The sequence below is a fragment of the Melopsittacus undulatus genome, chromosome 4 (assembly GCF_012275295.1).
Source record: "Melopsittacus undulatus isolate bMelUnd1 chromosome 4, bMelUnd1.mat.Z, whole genome shotgun sequence".
NCBI lineage: Eukaryota > Metazoa > Chordata > Aves > Psittaciformes > Psittaculidae > Melopsittacus > Melopsittacus undulatus.
The window spans coordinates 708261-725741 of record NC_047530.1 but is presented as its reverse complement, the minus strand read 5'-3'; the positions used below and the strand labels follow the sequence as shown (position 1 = coordinate 725741).

The following is a 17481-nucleotide window of genomic DNA, read 5'->3' as shown; positions in this document are numbered from 1 at the left end:
GCAACCTGATGTAATGCTCTAAACCCTGCCCAAACACACACACGAGTGCACAGGTTAATATTACATTAGAAATGAGCTTAGGGGCAGAATATTGGTTATACTGGTGGGTTTCTGCTTGACAAATGAGGAAGAGAACACAGCTGCGGGATGGCTTTGGCTGCGTTCCTCTCAACAAGGCCACGGTGCTGCCTCTTTTCCTCCTGCTCCATTTCCTTGCTCATAAATGAGGAGTAAAGCCTGAAACGCAGTGAACGCCTATTTGCAAAGCCTGTTTTGGACGCTGCTCAGTGACACACTTTTAGGTGTGTTTTCAGACCAAATCCATTCCGGGACATAGAAAAGCACTTGCAAAGACCTCCTGAACTTTCACAAACCAGTACAGGCACATCCCAAATGCTTTTCCTTTGGCAAATACTGGTTTTCCCATTCTTCCCAGTCCCTGAGAGATCCCAGCTCAAGTCCCCATCCCATTGTGGCAGTGTCTGAAGCTGGGCCCCTCCCTGCACAGGTTTCATCTGAGCAGACAAAAGGAAAAGGAATGAGTATCCTCATTTGCAGATGAGACAGGACACAAATTAGTAGCTTGGTTTCTTCCCAGCTCTGTCTACATTAGCAAAGCTAAAACTGCTCCTAGGGATGTCTCCTGCCTGCTTTTTAGCTTCATATCAAGGGCAGATCCAGGCCCAACACACCCTGGCTTCCACAGAGAGCAAACATGGGTGCACAGCATGACATGCTCTGACCACATGTTTGATCTCGATACCAGCACGCAGGTCTCGACACTGGGACAGAAACCAGCAGCACAGGCAGAAATCACACCCAAACCTCAAGTGCAATCCAATGCCTTCATTATCAGATCAGCCTTTTCCATCTGTGCTTGGGTTTGTAGAGGGTTACAGCTAACAAATACCACTGCAGCACCCAGGGAGGGCTGCAGCTCATCACAGCATCCTCACCCACAGCCAGCAAGAGGAGTGCTGCAGTCATAAAGCTGAGGCATAAGCCATTAAAACAACAATGACCCTTTTCCTCCACCTTTTAAATACCTTTATATGTGGCTGTGAGCTGGTCTGGAGAGAAAAGCCATGCAACACTGCACCTTTGACACGTGCCTTACCCATGGACACTTCACTGTTCCAGGTCCAAAGAGTATCCACATTGATTCAAATGAGTTCACTGACATTACTTCCAATGGGTTTACTGACATCACTTTGCCATGAAGGATGCATTAGGGTTAAAAACAAGTGGCTGTATTTTGCTGTTAATCCTGAATATCAAAAAGCTTCAAGACAGGGATTAGAGGCTGAGGGGCTTCGTTCTCCACTGTCTTGTGTGACAGATCCATCCAAAATGAGCATTAAAATACTACCAAGGTTAGAATAAGAACATTTAAGGTCTGTCTCTAAAAGAAAGCACATGAATAGCAATGTCTTATATATCAGATAGGAGGTTATGCTGGGACAAGTGCAAGGGGCCACATCTGGCATGCTGGGTCATACGACACGTGGAGGAGCCAAGGCTGCATATGGTGAACATGCTCCTTCCAGCAAAGCTCTTTGAAATGCTGGATGCCATGATCTGCAGTTCTGTTTGAGCCCTATAACCTCCCTGTGCTCCTCCATAGCACATCATGGGTCATAGACCTGGCTGCCTCTGGAACACTGGGTTATGGGAAGGAAGCTGCAAATGTCCATGGCACAGACCTTCCAGTAGGGAAGCACCAGGCAGGATCCAAGCATGGCTCATGGCTTGCACCCAGACCTGTCCCAGTAGAGGCACTGGTGGCTGAACACAACCCTCACTCCAGCAGCATGGCAAAGGGCTGGAAGGGAAACCTCAGTGATTCCCTGGAGCATCCGAGTACAGAGATGCAAGAGTTAAACTCCCTTCCAACTAACACTAAGCAATCTGAGTCCTTATTTATGATCATCATGTTCTCTCAAAGTGAGATACAGATATATTTAATTGCTGTCAACAGCCTGCAAGGCAGTTTACTTGTGTTATTCCCACAGGATAATTGATGGGAAAACTGCAGCCCAGGCAGTGTGCCCCAAACAGGGAGGAGACAGACGAGCTCAGACCCCACAACCTGGCTGACTCTCAGTGCCTTCCTACTCACTGCTGTCAGCCCCAAGAGGGAAATCCAAATCAGAACAGACTCCTTGGGAGTATCAGTTATTCTGTTCTGCTTGGAAAGGGAAAACGTTGCCATCAGTAGGGATGTTCACATAGCACTTCATGCATTCAAACCTGAGGTGCACTTATAACACAAGGAAAGATAACTGTTGTCTGCAGTTAAGCTGTTCATCAATGAATTACAGAGTAATCTCATTACTAACACTAAGTTAAAAGGGCTCAGCCTGAGGGGAAATGGAATTCCCTGAGATCTTTGAGGGACTTCTTGAACCCAAAGTTCAAATCTATTTCAGCATCTTACATTCACATTGCTCTCTTCTGCCAGACAAATGGAAGATGAGTCTCAAAACAGCATCATCATCACTAACAACCAAATGTCAGTGCATTAGTTCTCAAACCACACTGAGAAAACCCTTTAAACCAGACCTGTATCAGCCAAGCCCCAGTTCTGTACACCACTGTGCTGTGTCCATTGTAACTCCAAAGATACTGGTGGAGGAGCAGGGTTAGTACAGGTCTATTCCAGAACCTCTTTGGAAGCTTGCTATCCTCTCTCAAGCTGCCAGTGCTGTGCAGCACAACCTGCTAGTGAGGCTTCAGCTGCCCTTGGTGACTTCAGAGCTGATGGTCCTGTCCATGCACTGGTGCACAGCTCTGGATGTGATCAGACTTCAGCATCTCTATGAGCACCCTCAAGGAACCACAATGTGCAATGCAGACTTCAGAACCTGGCTGGGGTTTTACTTGCAGTTGGTGTAGACTAGTCCAAGCTGCTTTAAGCAATCTGCACTAAATATCTCGCTCCTTCCTCTGCTTGTGAATTTGCCTAAGCACATTAGAGAAGTAGGTTAGGAAGTGCTCTTCTGATTGGAGGCAGGACAGCAAACTCTTATAGTTGCTTCTCCCTGGCAACCAAAACCATTTTGCAACCAAGGAAGAGTTATGTTTCTCACTTTTGCAAGCCTAGGCAGCAGGACCCAGGTATACACATACCCCTGTACAAGGAGCAGATTGGAAGCAGAGTTACTAATCCAGTTACTAATAGCTCCTTCCGCTATTTAATCAGCTTTGTTATTAGATACATAAACCATTGGTCACACTTAGCACAAAGGATGTACATACCAAAGCAGTGTAGAGTATTCAAATCAATATCCAGCTTCATCACACTAAGAATGAGCCTTTCCAGTGGGACAGGGGTTCAGAGTCATGCAGCAGGGATCCTTCCCCCAGTGTAGGGGCTGACTCAGGTCTGACCCAAGCACAGAACCCATAAAAGCAGAGGAAGACCCAGCAAATACCTCTTACTCTATGCACATTCCCCCTCCACCTCACCCAAGAACTCACTCACCAGCCACAAACTTCTCTTCTGGTTTTCAGTACTCTGTCCCCAGATACATTAAAGCGTTAATGTCCTGGCAAAGAAAGAAGCAAAAGCATCAGCAAACCTCCTTTCTGCAGCTGTAAATACCTTGCTCTTTATGTTGGTTACTACCTGGCAAAAGTGATTAAGCACAAATGTCGGGGGCAGCTTAACCAGGAGGAGATGAGCCAGCTTTCAGGTAGCCAAAATCCGCTCACGTGCCCATATACACATGAGTACTATGGGTGAGTGTTAGTGGGTGTGCTGAAAGGCTCCTGGAGGCCACAACAGCCAGAGGTCAGGAGTACAGACATGCAGGGAGTCAATAAGACCTCACAGGATATGATGAGGGTCCTTCAGATACAAGAGATCTCAGAGGAGATGCTGCTATGTCTCCCATAAAGGCAATGAGCATGCATGCTCCTGACATGCTGTCTGCTTTCCCAAGCATCATCCAGAGTAATTTTAACCCCTTCTTCATCGCAGCATTTTAAGAGCATCACCCTGCAAGACTCAACCTCTTCTTCTCCATATTCCCCATAGTCTTGAGGCTCAATAGACTCTAAACCCCAAGCACCATAGACCCAAATGCTGGTCCACCTAAAAGACACTGGGAAGTAAACCCCACAAGATCTTACTGTCAGTCCTGCTGCAACAATGCTGGTAGAGGCCAATTCCAAGGGAGAGGAGAAAGAAGGGTCTGAAGGGAAACTCTCCCACTGTCATGCAGCAAAGCCGATTGGAGGACAGTGTTGCTGGGCTATAGGAGTAAAGCTGAAGTAAAGTCCTTCCCAAAGGAATCCAGCTCCCGGATTTGCTTCCCTTCCAGGACCATCCCTTGAGAGAAAGACATTCATGACCCCCTGCTCCATTCCCCTCTCACTCACCCCTAGGCTGGCACTGCCAACACAGGCTAAGCCTTGGCAGTGGCTTAGCCCCGCAGGGAAGGGGTTAAGCCGTAGCAGCACAGCCACGGGGGAGTGAAGACGTTAGTTCAAACTGACAAACCCAGTCCTCTGTAAACAGAGGCACAGCAGCCATTAGGACACGGTTGTTCCTGCTTTAAAGCGAGCCTATGTTGAGCCCCAAAGCCGCAGGAGGGAGCTTACCCCTGACTCCTCATTGCTCCGTAAGCTGAGGTGAGGTGCGAGCGCTCCGACACCGGGATCCGCTGACACGGCGATGAGCTCGAGAGGCAGAGACGGGAGCAGGGAGCAGGGAAAGGGGTGGAGGCAAGGCTGACATGTTTGTACAGTGCCTGCTGCACCTAAGCTGCCGAGTTTGACTTCAGGGCGTGGGAGCAGATGGGACACAGAAGCTCTTAGTGCAGGGAAGCCTCAGGTTCCTCTTCCAAGGCGAAAGACAGACGCCGACAGCAGAACCTCTTGGGACCATCTCGGCTTCTCATCCTCTTCTCCTTCTTTGGTCCCTAGAAGGGATGAGAGAGAGCTCAGAGTCACACCTGGGCACTGAGGTCTGCTGGGTCCCAGGCAAGAGCCATGCGGAGTTCATCTCCTGTTCCCCTCCATCCTTTTCTTACACCCCCACTTCACTGCTGACTTAGTAAAGCTCAGCTCTTCTCTCTGCTCCACAGCCTCAGGGCCTGGAGCTGCTGCAGCTTCTAACGAATCCAACATCTCCACCAGTGTTGCCTGGCTGCAGATTCCAGGACCTGCCCCGATCCCCTTGTCATTGCTGGCAGGAAAGCTTTGATTCCTTGCTCTATGGCTGGGCTATAGAAGAATTAACCCATGTGTTTGCATTGCAGATGAGCAGCACATGACCGGGTGCTTTTACTTTCCCCCTCTTGTTGTGGGGTGTGAGTCAGGGCTGTGGGGGCTGAAGTCTTGTATCACCCTGCAAACCTGACACTGTGCCTTGGGGCTCACAGCTCCTGGATACAGCCAGTTCCATAAGCACCTCGTGTTCAATGGGACACCAGCTCCATCACCAGCACTGATGGATGGGCAGAGGTGGAAAGGGGCATTGCAAACCAGGAGAGTCAGAGTTCACATCAGCAAACCCATCAGTGCTCCACTGCAAATAAAGAGGATTCCTGGCCTCTGCAAACAACTGACAATGCTGCCTTAACCCTAGGATGCTTTTAGGTCCAAAGAGCAGAGATAAAAGCCTTAAAAATCCACCTTTGCTGAACCACCCTGAAAGTAAATAAAGGGCATGCTACAAATAACCATTAGGCTGTCATTGCTTCTGCTGGGGGAGGTTTGTCCATCAGAGGTGGGCCAGCCCAGTAGCCTTTTAGCCATGTTTCCCCATTCCCATTTCCCTTCCTACTTGTTCATCCCACCTAACTAGGCTGCAGTGTCTTTGTACAGCAACCAGAGTCACAGATCTATTGGGAATGCAGGTCTAGTGATACTACAGAGAAGGAACAGAACTGGGGTTCATATAGAGAACATAAAGGGAACCCTGGTATTGTAGCCGGTGGTCTGAGGTCCCTAATCCCATTTCCAGACCTGAAAGCTGCTTCCTGAAGGTGCTGTCACCACTTGTACATTACACAGCAGGTCCCTGCCTGCCAGAGCCTGCCAAAGAGACCAAGGTTTCCTGCCTGTTACCCCACAGCAGCATCCCTAGGGTACAGGAAATAAAGGTACCCAGGTTCCTTTCTGCGTGGGGATGAGCTTGTGTCCCACCGGGCAGGCCCTATACACAGGTCTAACCAGAGCAAGTCCATGTTAATAATAGTAAATAAGCTACAATCGAGAGAGGGGGACACATTATTCCTCTAAAAGACTGGAACTTGCAAGGCAGAAGCAGCCTGGTGAAGGATCCGAGATGAGGGAACAGCATCATCCTGTTAGGTGTGGAGGAAAGGGCAAAGTCGCTGTCGTCTGTTGCATCTCTGCTTTGCTGATGTGCCAGTCAGTGAGGAGTCGTCTACACCACCATAGCTTTGGGAGCAGCACAAAGAAATGTCATTTATATCCTACAAGGAGTCACCCAGGCTTGGAACTGGCTTCAGATTTGCATAAGGATTATATTTCATGGGCTTACATGCTAAGACAGCCTTCTAGAACAAGACACGAGCTCTTTATAAATGGAAGAGCCTGATTTTACTTGTCAAGACACAAGCGGAGATGAAACCAAGGCAGCTTTGAGTTGGTGTGAACCTCTGCTGCCTACAGTCTTAATGAGAAATGAGGACACTTCCCAGTGTTTCTGTTCACAAGTTTGGTCCCAGCAGTCCTACACTCTTTGAGGAAACATTTCCCAGTCAAAAGTGATGCATTTCTGATGTTCCTCTTTAGCAACTGTCCAATATTAGACATTTCTCTGCTCCTTCCCCTTCCCACTGCTCCCTTCTTACCTCGGGAGCTGCACAGGATAATGTAAGTAATGATACTCACACATCTCTATAAACACACACATGCACACCCCACTCCTCCTACGGCTGCTCTACTCCATGCTGCTCATTCAGGTCCTGGCTATGGCAGCCAGAATGGGCAAGCAAGAAGTGCTGCAGGGTACATTGACTAACTGCTTGCATTGCAGACTGCCTGATCTATCTGCATGCACAGCAGAGGCTATTCCATGCTCCAGGTCCCATCCCCAGACACAAAGCAGAGCAAATTCAGACCAGAACTGCAAACCTCACCCTGCCCATCCACGTCACTGCACCAGGAAGGCATCAGGACCTCATGTCCTGTGCTGTTGCTGTAATAGATTCCATTTAAACCCATTTCATCTCTATTGGAACAGGATTTTGTGAGAGAAAAGAAAACCCTATTCAACATTTTAATATGGCAACAGGCACTTCCAGTCTTCAGGTGGCCAATTCTACCATATGCAAAGCCTTTCTCCTACCTTAGTCAGGAGAAACGCACTTGGGCACCTTTTGGAGCTTGTGGGACCTGGGCAAACTGTTAGGAAAAGCCTATCCTGCTTCAACAAAGCTTCCAGAGAAGCCTAATCCCAAAACACAGCAAATGCATGCAGGAAGTCCCAGTAAGATCAAAGGCAACTTCACCCATTGGAGATTAGCTGTGGTTCAGAGCTGGGCCTTCTAGCTGGGCTCCTTTGAGCGCTGGGATTTGCTAGGAAGCACAAATGCACTTCCATCAGAGAAGTGTGGTCTCCCTTGTCTTTCAGAACTCTTAAAGTCCAGACTAAGCTGGGCAGGGAAGGGAAAACATACACCACCAACTGGGACTTTAGGGGTTAGGAGGAGAAAGGCTGTGCTGCAGATCCACAGAGCATCAGCATCAACTGGTGGGAAGAAGCACAAGATAGGAATCAAGTCTGCAAGTCTCCTAATCAATGCATGACATTAGCCAGGACTGGAGATAAGCAGGGAGCAATCCAGAGGCAGTTGCACTTACAGCTGAGCTACCTTCCCCAAGGCTACTGCATCCAGGGATGGGCAGAGCATTTTGAGAGTGCTATTTGGATTGCTGGCTGTAATGATCAGGTTATCCTCCTGCTTACTGTGCATTGCTGACAATACAGAGGCAGTGTCCTGGAGATCCCAGCAGGATCCACTAGGTCCTAGTTGATGGGAAGCTCACCATGAGCCAGCAGCAGCCCAGAAGCCCCTTGTCTGCAGGGCTGCACCCGCAGAGTGTGAGCTGCTCATTCTCACCCTCTACTGCATGAAAGGGGGACCTGAGAGCAGCTCCAGTGCCTAAAGGGGCTGCAGGAACCTGGAGAGGGGCTTGGGACAAGGGATGTAGGGACAGGCCAAGGGGAATGGCTTGAACCTGCCCAAGAGAGGGGAGACTGAGCTGAGCTCTGAGGCAGAAGCTGTTCCCTGGGAGGGTGCTGAGGCGCTGGCACAGGGTGCCCAGAGAAGCTGTGGCTGCCCCATCCCTGGCAGTGCTCAAGGCCAGGTTGGACACAGGGGCTTGGAGCAGCTGCTCCATGGAAGGGGTCCCTCACCAGGCTGTTCTAGATGATGATACATTCCCTGGCAGGGCAGTGGGGTGCTCAGAGTCTCTCTTCACCATATGCACATCACCCATCACAACCCACACTGGGACACATGAGAGAAGAATGTTTGTGCTGCTTCAGGCTCTTGGGGGCACTAAGAATCACAGCCAAGACCAGGCAACACCAATGGTGGAGCAAAGTAAAGCCAGGACTGGGACCTGCAGGTTCTGCTGGAGCAGAGAGCTGAGAACACAGGCAAGGAAATAGATTAAGCTTAAAGCAAGCAATAAAACAGCAGACTCTGAAAACCTTCACTCTCGCTGTGATGGGGAGCTGGAATTAATGCTCCAGAGGATCCCCCAAACACAGCACACGCTGTTTTGCTACTGGTTGAATTCCTGTGGCTTGGTAGACATTCCCTGCAGATAATATCAATAGAGCTTGGCTCACAGCCACCTCCTGCTCCTTCCAGAGCTTTTACTTGCAAAGATTCACAGACATATTAGGTTATAATAGAAGTAACGTCATTCTCCATCAGACAAGTCTGTGCCACCCTCCATAAGAGGTCTATCTGCTGCTTCCCACAAAGTCAGGACTATCAGTCCATCATGAGAGCAGGAATTCAGTGTATCCTACCTTTTCCAGCAGCCAGGTCACCTTGGGAAAGGCATTTTGCACACTGGCAAAATGACTGTGACAACACTTAACTCCCACAGAACAGAGGCGGCTTAATCTGTTGGGTTTCCAGGCATGCTGCAATCCTTAAAGATGCTATAGAAATGCAGATTGAAATCCCTAGCTGACATAAGAGGAATAGGGATTCCAGCTTTTGTTCTGAAGAACTAGGTCAGTCAGTTATTGCAACAGTATTAACCAGAATTCAGAGTATTTCTAGTGGCTAGAATAATGGTAGCAAAAGTCTAACGCCATTTACTGCTATTAGTCACCTTCTACATCTGAGGACATCCAAACCCAGCTCTCAAGAGCCTAGAATACTTTGAGGGCTGAAGCTTATGCTTGTCAAACCCCAAGCACGTGGCTCTGTGCAGCACAAGAGCTCCAATCCCACTTGCTGGAGGTAGGAAGCAACTGCCCTCATAGATGACACAGCTTTAAGCAGCTGAGCACATGGAGCTCATCTCTGAGAGCTAGGGGATGGGTGGTACAGTCACCCTCCCAGCAGAAGCCATCCTACAGCGAGTGCAGGAGGGTGCTTTGCACTATGGCAGTGTATGGGAAGCTTATTTTGGAGGAAGGATGGTAGAGGCAGAGAGCAGCTGTTTGAATGGGAGGTGAGGAAGAGGGGAAGCACTGACCATTGCAATGGGGATGAGTATCCAAAGCTTATCTCAACCTGCTCCCCTAGGAGTAATTTCTGCTCTTTCCTGCTAGGAGCCAGATAAGTGTTTTATCTACTTTATCCTCAGCTCTCTCCTCCAGTCTTCATTCAGGCTGCAGGTTAAAATAGCCTAAGGCTAGCACAAGACAGAGGACACTGTTTCAGCAGGACACAGGCACATGATAAAGCTTCCAACCACCATTAAATCTCCACTAAAAAACCACTGTAAACTACCCAGAACATTTATGCAGCTATTATAGAACCATAGAATCCCAGCCTGGTTGGGGTTGAAAGGGAACTTAAGGTTCCTCCAGTTCCAACCCCAACCCCTTCCCATGGAGCAGCTGCTCCAAGCCCCTGTGTCCAACCTGGCCTTGAGCACTGCCAGGGATGGGGCAGCCACAGCTTCTCTGGGCACCCTGTGCCAGCGCCTCAGCACCCTCCCAGGGAACAGCTTCTGCCTCAGAGCTCAGCTCAGTCTCCCCTCTCTTGGGCAGGTTCAAGCCATTCCCCTTGGCCTGTCCCTACAGGCCCTTGTGAAATAAAGGTCCCTATCCAGATGCTGTCAGTCCACAATAAGAAACTACAACGTGCCCACAGTCAGGCAATACACATTACGAGGGACTGAAACATGCTGCTGATTCTGGTATTGCAAGAACGTTTTTATACCAAAACCCTACTGCATGATTAATGGAGTCCAAGCTGAACACAGTCATACAGCCTACCTGACCACATGGACCTGCTGGCATTTGGCTGCAGTCAGAACAAATGTCCTTCCTTTGGAGCAAGTCTATGTCCTGCTGGCTGCTGTGTGGGTGAAAGCAGAGAGGAACAACTGAACTGGAATCCTCTTCAAGGTAATCCAGAAGTAATCCACTTTATATCAGAGAATCACAGAATGGTTTGGGTTGGAAGGGACCTTAAAGCTCCTCCAACCCCAACCCCTTCCACTGGAGCAGCTGCTCCAAGCCCCTGTGTCCAACCTGGCCTTGAGCACTGCCAGGGATGGGGCAGCCACAGCTTCTCTGGGCACCCTGTGCCAGCGCCTCAGCACCCTCCCAGGGAACAGCTTCTGCCTCAGAGCTCAGCTCAGTCTCCCCTCTAGCAGGTTAAAGCCGTTCCCCTTGTCTTGTCAGTACATCTATGTATATAAATGAGTAATTAATGAAAGGAAATAGATTCTGAATAATAAGAATTAAATAACTCTATAAAGGAGCAACATAAGACACAGCCATTCAAGCTGTTCATAAAGTCTTATGTCTCCTATTCTGCAGATCTAGAGATGCCGAAGATGGCATCATAAATATAAGTGAAAAATATCACTTAACCTTCTACTTAATCATCATTCATCAAACGACTAATTCAAAACCACATTTCTTGCTCATCTGCTCTCTGCAGTGCCAAAGAAAGTCTATAAATAAATGAATTCAGAGAAATGTGTTCAAATCAGAAGAGTATTAACTTAGTTCATTTCCATCTGTGACCTTTAAAACAAATTCAAGCCTTGTTCAGACTCAGAAGGAGCATTTACTTGCTTTGTTCTTCAGAGCATTGATGCACACTGGGAGCCTGGTTAGCAGTTGTGCTCAAGCAAAGGTCTCCTATAGAAAGCCTTGGATAGTCATCTGGGATACTCTTCCATACCCTTCTTCCAATAAAGAGCAATCCCAGCCCAAGAGCATCAATCACCTCTTATGAAGGTGACCACAAACCAGAAGTAGCCGGATGATTCAGGTGACCCTAAATCCTAAGGGAGAGTTTAAATCCATGCTTTGCAATGACACAGAAATAAATGGCAGTGTTCCTTAAATAAGTCCCTGGCTCAGCTTTACGTCACTCCGGCTGCTATTTTGCAGACGCTTCAGGAGCACATATTTAGAACTGGGAAGAGAACACAAAAGACCCAAGAGCTTTGCAGATTCCTCATTTGGGAGTAAGCAGCAGAATTAGTGTTTTCTTCCTGTTAACACCCAACAGGGCCCATTTTATGTGTCAGAAATCAGGGCGCTTCCTCAGTCACAAACAGGAGCATCTTGTCTCCTAACATCATCTGTGCTTGATGGGGTGGTCCAAGATCTAAACTACTTGTGACATTGCTTTGTCCAGGTAGGTTTCTAATGGAACAAACACAGCATGAGTTTTCACTTTATGGCCCAAATAGTCCATGACAGCATCTAGGTTTGCAGCCTGGTTTTCCATACCTTCCATTACACACCCAGGAGCTCTGATCTCCACAGATGAATTACGTGTGTACCCAAACTGGACTGTAGCATGAACAGCTCAAAGGTGGCTTGCCCAGAGAGACGTCTTTCCTACAGCATCTGTTCTTCAGATCCAATCCAAAGCCTCTTGAAACCAGAGGTTTCTCACTGACTTCCACAGGTCCCAGATTCTTATTCCCAGCTACAGGACAGGAGTTCATTTGTAACATCATTGTATGCATTTTTGTACTTTCTTTGGACTAAGCCCAAAGTACTCATTATGGAGTGTAACACCCTGCTTAATTGTTCCAGAAGCCAATCATAAGGCTACTATGAATGTTAATGAGCACTGAAGCAAGACCCAGATGGTTTTTAAAGCAAAATTATCCCATCTTGGTTATTTTAAGCTCTGTTTAGTGCCTTCTGGCCACTACACAGATTAACCCGTCTATTCCTGAGCCAGATTAAGGCCAGACTTTCATACCAGTTCTCCCCATCTAAACCCAGCTCTTCAGCTCCTGCAATGACTCGAAAAGTCACAGCTTTGAAAGGAGACTCAAAGGTTGATATGGGTGAGAAGAAACCATACCTACAACACGGCAGAGAGGACAGTGGCCCTGATCCACAGGCTGTCAGTAACACAACCAAAGCTCTGCAGCCTATTTAGTGCTGCCTTCTGGACACAGTAACATGGATATGATTGAATTTAGAAGAGATTGGTAAGTGTGATCTATGAAAGTTTTCATCAGAGAATCAGAAACCCAACATACAGTTGTTTGTATTAGGCATAGGGAGGGAAGTAGGAAAACCAGAGAGCCATCAGGAAGATAACACTGCCACTACAGACAGCCCAACTGAACCAGACTCACAGGTGACAAACAACAGAGCTCAGAGCCATCAAAGTGACATTATCTCTTGTCTCTGCTGAACTGCTGAGTGTGTTTGCATTCATCTCAGTTTAAGAATGAAAGCACCCTTTTTAGACAGGGATGTGTCAAGTATCTCCACATGTATTGGCAGGGTACCTGCCCCTGGCCAGTGGATGCTGACTGCAGGGCCTCAGCTGAGTAGAAATGACACTGCTCAAGGCTGTAGTTTGGCTACACTCTGATTCTTTGGAGCAACCTATGAGCTACCTTCCAGACCTACCACAAACCACTATTACCCTACTCCATCCTTTGACTAAACTTGGGAGTTTTCGGGTTGTGCTTGCTCCCTGCAGAGCACTGCTGATGCAAATGGTACCCTGCGTGTCTCAGAGATTCCCTATTTCCCCTTGGCAACCTGCAGGAGCAAAAGTACATCCCTCAACTCTTTCCTCAGTACTCTCTGGTTGAAGCAGCATCATTCCTGCTTGACTTTAAGCACGTCCAGAGGAACATGAATTCTTGGTTAATGCTGCTTTTCTGTGCACATCTCATCACCAATAAGTGACTAGAGCAGCACATGCCAGGCTTTGTTAAACCAGACAGCTTTTAGACAGTCAGGATGTCAGATGTTTCAGGTTGGCTGGGGGTTGGAGGGGGTTTGGGGAGGTTTGACTGATTGCTTGGCTGGTTGGGTTCCTTTTCCAGTTTGGTGTAAGGGGGAAGGAAAAGAGAAAGCAAATAAAAAGAAACAGGTTCTACTACCTGCTTGTCTGGTCCCCAAGCAGCAGGATCTTCTCTCCCTTTCCTACCTTGGGCAACAGCAGTTCTCATCCCAGTGTCCCAGGACCTCTTGTTAAAGCTCTTTACAGTCACTTGTGTGGGTTTTGCTTTTTGCATTCTGGGAGGTTTTGCCCATTTTGTCTGGTAAACAGATGGACGTCATGGGAATGAAAGGGATGAAGCGGAAAGAGCAACAGAAATCAAAGTGCATCATTATGCAAGGCAGCTATGGAACAAAATCATGTCACTGTGTATTACTCAGTGGAGAATGGTTAATGATGCTCTTTAAGCACCTTACCAGAATGGGCATCACAGCTCGAGGAACGCAGACAGAGCTCTGTAAAGATGAACTGAGGAGTGGGAGGGAGATGAGGAAGCAAAAGATGGTTGAATGTCCTTCCTTGCCTCCAGATGCATGACACATGGCTCAGTTCTCCCAAGTCCGGGCCTGAAATACTCATCTTTGATTCACTGAAAGCACATTGAGCAGCAGGAGTGTGACACACTTAACTCACTGTCATTTGTTAAAGCAGAGGAGTTCAACCTCCTGCCTCTGCTGGGGTTGCCAAGGAAAGCATCAGCCCTGGCTTCAGTAACTCAGCCTGAAATGGCCTGAGAGCCCTGAGGAGCTTTAACAGGTTTCAGTCCCTTTTGACTTGAACCACGTTTGAACTCCTTAGCAGTGAAAAATCACTCCATCCTGTTACTATTCCTCTGAGCAATAGCATCCAGGCCCCTTTTATTATTACATTAGTGTAATTTTGTCTCCGACATTCCCCCGAGAGGAATTATTCATGTCCTGCTATTATTTATTTTACTACTAAGAGCCTGGCTTTTAGCAGTAGTTTTAATTAAATACCAATCCTCCTCCTCCTCCTCCTCCTCCTCCTCCTCTTCCTCCTCCTCCTCCTCCTCCTCCTCCTCCTCCTCAATTAGGATCACCTTTAGCTAGCTTGCTGTGCTTTACCAGCAGTACCACTTGCTTCCTCCCATGTACCCCTTCCTCCACAGCTCTCATAGGAAAGGCAAAGAGCCCATATCCCACCAAACCCTAGCAGCAAGAAGACATACAAGAACCATCACATGGAAGATAATACAGTGCTTAAGACTGGTTATGCAAAGTTCCATTTCAAATTGATGTCAAGTGACACTGCCAAAAGCAACAGCACCTTCCATACCCCCCAAAGCCATACCTGTGGCTGTGCACCAGTAGACAGCACGCTGCTACTACTGTCCCTCTTTGCTTTCCCTTCTCCTCTGTAGTCCTGCTTACACATCCCTGCTCTCCTACCCTCTGATGCTGTGTCTATCCTCTCCAAATGTCCCATTGAAAGTCACCAGGGCAGGTTTTCTTTGGGAGTTTGAGGTTCAATGTGTCCACACGCTGGGTAAACACCTCTTCAAAGCCTTTGCTGTCCCTGGATAATGAATCAGAGCACAGTGTATTCCAGACCTCAGTACACAGGATTCTTGGAAGCTGCCCTAGATTAATGTTTTGAGAGTTATTCATTCATGCTCCCCAGGTGTCAGAGGCAGAACTGATGACTCCTGACTGGGAAGCTGGCAGGAATATCCTCATCTCAACTATTACTTACACAGTGGAATCAAACTGCAGCAACAGCATCCAAGTGCGGTAACTGCTCCAGCACCTGGCAACGCCAGCAGCAAGGCTATACACTGACTGCTGGCACCCAGCACCCTCCTGGCCACCCTGCCCTGTCTGAGCACTGGGCACAGTGATCTCACCCAACCACTCTGCAGCCTCCCCAGAGCACAGCTTTCCCTCTGGGTACCATCCATTCCTTACCTTGCAAAGGGAAAGGGAGGCAACAAGTCAGAGATCATCTTGATTTCAGGTCTCAGACTCAACAAGCTCTTACTCCTTCTCAGCTCTAGGTGCAGTTTTCCAGCTACACTTTACTTCCTTCAATATAACATTGGTTTGCTTTTATGAGCACATATTATTCCTTTCCCAAGAGCAAAATGGAACTGAATACAAGTATTAGATCAATCAATGTGCAAAGAGACAGCAACGACTCACGCCTACACAATGTGCTGCACTTCCAGGCTCAGCAAGTGCATTCCTTCCTGGTGCCAGCACCTCTAAAATCCCTGCTCTGCTGGACTTCCATCAGGGACTATAACTTATACACCACAACCTAAGCATGCAGTGAACTCGGAGGAGCTTCATGTTTTGGGTTATTCTGAGGGGAAGAGAACATTGATCATAGGAGATTTTTAGATGATATCAGCTTTTTATAGAGCAATCTCTGGATATTCAAGGTACTTTTTCCACCTTAAATGAGGCTTTGCAAGCAAGTTGCCTGCAGCTGGGACAAGGAGCTCTCTAGGACTTTCTGGCCCCTCCACAGTTTTCAATAGAGATAAGCTGGTTGTTCAGCTGTGCTTCAAATATAGGCTTTAAAAACATCCCATCTCCATACTCGTTTCAACTGCATTTCTTCAAAGCAAACCTATTAAAACCCTTTGAGTTCAAGTTTCTAAGGCAGGAACCATCTCCCTTTCGCCTCTTATAGAACAGCAAATACTCTATCGATGTTTAAAAGCACTAAAAGACATTAATAAACCACAAGCTCATGTCTGTTAACTTTCATTCACCTTCTGTTCTTACAACACCCATCATTCTATGTAAGTACACAACCTAGAAGCACAGGCAATAGCCTTTATTCACCGCTAGAACACAGGCAGGCAAACAGGCAGAGTTAAAAGCATTCCCCCTCACCCCTTTTTACAGCTTCAGACCTCAGAAAATGAGGTTTTATTGGCTGTTTTAAACGTGTAGCCTAAAGAGGGAGTGCCAGGAACATCAGATTGATCTCAGCTTGGGCAGGTGAAAAGGGATCACAGAAGTCATCGCAGGTTTAAGGCTCACGATGCTGGACCCTTTGCCCCATCCACCTCCCACAGGAAAGGTCTTACCTTGGAAATAAGGTCTCCGAGGAATCCTTGTGGAGTGAATTGAGTCTCTCCTTCCTCGTGAGCGCAGGTCGGTGCTTGTCTTAAACACGGGAAGCATCCCTTGCTCCAGGCAATCCTCAGCTATTTCATCTTCAAGCCTCTTGTGAAGGCTCCAGCCTCACACACACGCAAGCACACCGAGCTCAGCCGCTTACTCACCAGCACTACCCAGTGCCAGCTGCCGTGGAGGAGGGTACCAGTGCCACACACTCCTCCTCCTGCTGGCATTCACCGAGGGAAGGTGTCCTCAGGCTCGGAGGACAGAGGGAAGCACAGTGTTAAATCCCATTCAGACTGCTGAGGTCTCACTGTAGCCATACGCTGTAATGTGGTGAATCAGTGTTTCTGGGACCTTTCTTATCGTGGGCTGTGCGTGGAGTGACATTTGGCACAAAAGGGAAGAGCAGGATACTAATCAACATCCTACTGTATAAAGATGATACACACATTTGTCCTCAAGTGAGCCTTGAAATCACAGGAGGGCTGACTTCATCTGTACTCTGGGGCAGGGAGCCCACAGACATAACACTGCTCACACTTTGAGTATCAAAGGCTCTTTACCCCATAGAGATATAAACTGCAGACCAAGAGTGGCAAATACAGCATTGCTCAGGCAAACCAAAGTGTTCCTTATCAATATGGGATGCGGTGCTATGGCCCTTTCTAGATGTCAGAACTGGGGGGGTTGTGTTAGGGTGCTGAGGCACTGGAATGGGTTGCCCAGGGAGGTTGTGAATGCTCCATCCCTGGCAGGGTTCAAGGCCAGGTTGGATGAAGCCTTGGGTGCCATGGTTTAGTGTGAGGTGTCCCTGCCCATGGCAGGGGTTGGAACTGGATGATCTTCAGGTGCTTTCCAGTCCTAACTATTCTATGATCTTGTGTAACTTGCCTGAGCCCATGGCACACAATTCCAATCGTGCACAATAT

General features: G+C 48.0%; 1 protein-coding gene across 1 annotated transcript in view; it reads right to left on the bottom strand.

Annotated features, from left to right (window-relative positions):
• Positions 1 to 16857, bottom strand: part of PAK6 (p21 (RAC1) activated kinase 6) — a 39798-nt gene extending 22941 nt beyond the window's left edge. The window contains exons 1-4 of the mRNA XM_034061499.1: positions 16516 to 16857; positions 4606 to 4925; positions 4135 to 4333; positions 3485 to 3548 (exon numbers count right to left, since the gene is read on the bottom strand). The gene's annotated coding sequence lies outside the window, so the exon portion shown is untranslated. The remainder of the gene's footprint in view (positions 1 to 3484; positions 3549 to 4134; positions 4334 to 4605; positions 4926 to 16515) is intronic.
• Between the last annotated feature and the right edge of the window lie 624 nt (positions 16858 to 17481).